A 3,561-nucleotide genomic window follows, 5' to 3' on the forward strand; every position below is an offset into this window, starting at 1 on the left:
AGAACTCTAAAATTATTGTAAGGTGGTACTTGAGAGTGGGCAGTCTCCAGTCTCCAGGACTCCAGCTATTCCGGACTCTAGCTCCGCGGTGTGGAATTCAATGGGAAACCACTACATTTTCCCAAGAAAGTCGCCATATAGACAGCCACTCTTCCAAGAGTGTAGCGCATGGGCTTTAGATAATTCATTGTTACTTAATCCTGACAAGACAAGTATTTAATCTTTGGCAGTAAGCAGCAGCTAATCACCCTTAATAACTCAAGCATGACACAAGTTATGCTAAGGGACAAGCCTATTGAGCGTGTATATGAAGCGCGTAACTTAGGTCTGCTGATGGATTGTGGATTACGTTATGAGAAACATATAGCGAGATCGGTTGGACATTGTTTTTATAAACTTAAAGTGTTGTACAGAATCAGACCATTTATAAGTGAAAAATTGCGCATACAGCTGGTGGAGACCTTGATCTTGTCAAAATTGAATTATATGGATTCGGTGTTTGGTCCACGTCTCCTTGCAAAAACAAAAAGGATTGTTCAGCGTGTGCAAAATGCGTGTGCTCGCTTTTGCTTCAACATTCCATTGAGGGGCCATGTTACTCCATTTTTAAATAAATATAAAATTCTTAAAATGCAACACCGGCGAAAGCTGCACCTTGCCTGCCTCCTCTTTGGAGTGTTGAAGCACAAGTCCCCAACATATCTTTACGAGAAGTTGTCCTGGTCTGCTAGCCACAAAACACGCGGAGCTCGCCAGTGTAGTGTGCAGTTGTTGACAGCACGCCACGCCTCTGCTGCCTTTCGAGGTAGTTTTAGATATGTAGCAACTAGGTGTTGGAACAACATCCCACCGCCAATTAGGGACCTGCGAAGTGTATGTAGCTTTAAAACAAAACTTAAAAAACATATGCACGAACATCAGCAAAAACAAGAAACTTTAGCACATGACACCAGTTGCATTTAGTTTATGTGAGGTTATGTGTATAGCAATAAGAGTAGGTACCTTTTTGTTTGCGGCCCATCTACTTTGCTATGGATGTTGTTCGGATTGCTAGTTGAGAATGCTTATTGTTAGTATTGCGCTTTTTAGGGACAAATCCAATTGGGAACCTGTAAAATTAAAATTAAAATTAAATTAAACATGATGGGATAGATCAAATTGGAGGACAAAATTATAATAATACTGCATACCTGTCTGTTTTCTTAGCTGTTTAACACTGTTGGTTTTTTTTTAGGCTATATAATGTTGATCACATGGTTGCACGGCCTTATTTATTTGAAACACAAATTGTTTCATGGCAACTGTACTGATACTTTTTATTCACATTTCTTTACTATTTGGGATACCGAAGAATATTGATGTATATCAACTTTGTATCTTTCTTTAGTCGAATAAGTTTTAGAAATCGCAATTTGGTTGGCGAATCAATCGCTTGTTGTTTTGTTTTGTCTATTCTTCTTTTTTCTTTTGCTTTTGTTAGGAGTGAGAAGGGTAAAGGAGACTGGCCTATGCCTATTTCTTTTTTATATACTGGCAACCCATTTTGTAATGTTAGTATTTCTTTTATTTTATTTAAATAGGAAAGTATTTTTATATTCTTAAACTAAAAATTGTATCGGTCTCACTTAGCTGTACTTTTTTTCAATGTTTAATGACCAGATGGTCCCAAAGGAAGACCAGCGCCGTTCGCAAGACCGGCAGAATGCTGATTCGGGACCATTTCGTGACATGCATACGTAACAATTTTTTATTTTATTTTTTATTATTGTTGCTGTCTTTTTTAATGTCACGAATAAATGTTTTCTTTCTTTCTTTCTTTCTTTAGCGTAGCGATTTAAAAGAGAGAAGAGTACGACTTCCTTCGTGTAGGTACAACCGAGCGGCTCTCGGGAGAATGGTGTCAGGAACAAATTATTTCAAGTTATTCGACTGGATGGCAAACGAGCAAGTGGGTCTCCTGATGGTAAGAGATCACCACCGCCCATAGACAACTGCAACACCAGGGTATTGCAGATGCGTTGCCAACCTAGAGGCCTAAGATGGAATACCTCAAGTGCCAGTTATTTCACCGGCTGTCTTACTCTCCACGCCGAAACACAACAGTGCAAGCACTGCTGCTTCACGGCAGGATTAGCGAGCAAGATGGTGGTAGCAATCCGGGCGGACCTTGCACAAGGTCCTACCACCTGCAATTGTGTTAAGGTTAAATGTTATAGCTAAAGGCGATAATACTTGCGTAATAGGTCAAAGTTTCTTCCTATTCGCGATTCTGCACAAAATAAATTCCACACAGCTGAATTTGATCACATGCGTAATGCTTCACAGTCTTTATTTCTACGCAGTCTTGTTTCTTCCTATTCGCGATTCTGGACAATATGAATTCCACACAACTGAATTTAATCACATACGTAATGATTCACAGTCATTATTTCTACGCAATCTTGTTTCTTCCTATTCGCGATTCTGCACAATATGAATTCCACACAACTTAATTTACTCACATGCGTTATACTTCACGATACTATCTTTATCTTTTATTCTATCTATTTTCTATGATATCTTGTTTCTTCCTAGTCGCGTTTATAAATAAAAAAAAAACAGACTGCGTGAGTCGCTTTTCCCGCGGTAAAAATTATCATGGTCGCGAGCTTAAGTTATGTGAACGGAACACCTTGAGACGAAGCTTCCCGAAGGCAGCAGCAGCCTAAATAAAATAATAATAATAAACAGGGACGATTGAAATTAAAAAAAAAATTTTTTTCTCCGCCCCAATTTTGTCCGGGTTCGATTCCCGGTTATGTATGAGATTTTTAAAAAAAAAAATTACAGAATCGTGAAGTATAACGCATGTGATTAAATTCAGTTGTGTGGAATTCATATTGTGCAGAATCGCGAATAGGAAGAAACAAGATTGCGTAGAAATAATGACTGAATATCATTACGTATGTGATTAAATTCAGTTGTGTGAAATTCATATTGTGCAGAATCGCGAATAAGAAGAAACAAGATTGCGTAGAAATAATGACTGTGAAGCATTACGCATGTGATCAAATTCAGGTGTGTGAATTTATTTTGTGCAGAATCGCGAATAGGAAGAAACATAATGGCATAAACCTCGTATAATCCAAACAGTCATATATTGAAAAAGGTTCTAAAACTGCAAAAGTGCTTTTTGGGAACACGTAGTGGTCGGCAGAAAATTTAACGGTTTTCTAGAATTACTGAACAAAATTGCCTTTACAGTCCGAAAATAAAGTTATTCTTTAGGAATAGAATAGTGCGACATTTGTTAAGTGACTTTGTTCTGTTATAAAATTGTAAATAAAATGTATCCAGTATCTGTTTGTCAGGGATATTTTTGTTTTGTATGCCTTTTCAAGTGGTAGTTTGAAAGAAAGAAAGAAAGAAAGAAAATACATTTATTCACAACACAAGACAACAAACTTATTAGGTACAAAAAAAATAACACAAAGGTATGTGTCATTGCGGTTGTGAATCGGACACTGGCTCAGCATAATGCTGAAGCATTAAAAACACCCCAGCGCTGATTTTCAGCCAGCA

The 3,561-nt window shown here is 37.7% G+C and overlaps 1 long non-coding RNA gene across 1 annotated transcript; it reads right to left on the reverse strand.

The window, feature by feature from the left end:
- Positions 1 to 220: 220 nt before the first annotated feature.
- Positions 221 to 1,550, reverse strand: LOC141430056 (uncharacterized). Its single transcript, XR_012451602.1, has 3 exons — positions 1,191 to 1,550; positions 1,003 to 1,109; positions 221 to 864 (listed from the first exon to the last, which is right to left on the reverse strand). It is a non-coding gene; the product is annotated as an uncharacterized lncRNA (long non-coding RNA).
- Between the last annotated feature and the right edge of the window lie 2,011 nt (positions 1,551 to 3,561).

Source organism: Choristoneura fumiferana, chromosome 8 (genome assembly GCF_025370935.1).
Source record: "Choristoneura fumiferana chromosome 8, NRCan_CFum_1, whole genome shotgun sequence".
NCBI classification, from domain to species: domain Eukaryota; kingdom Metazoa; phylum Arthropoda; class Insecta; order Lepidoptera; family Tortricidae; genus Choristoneura; species Choristoneura fumiferana.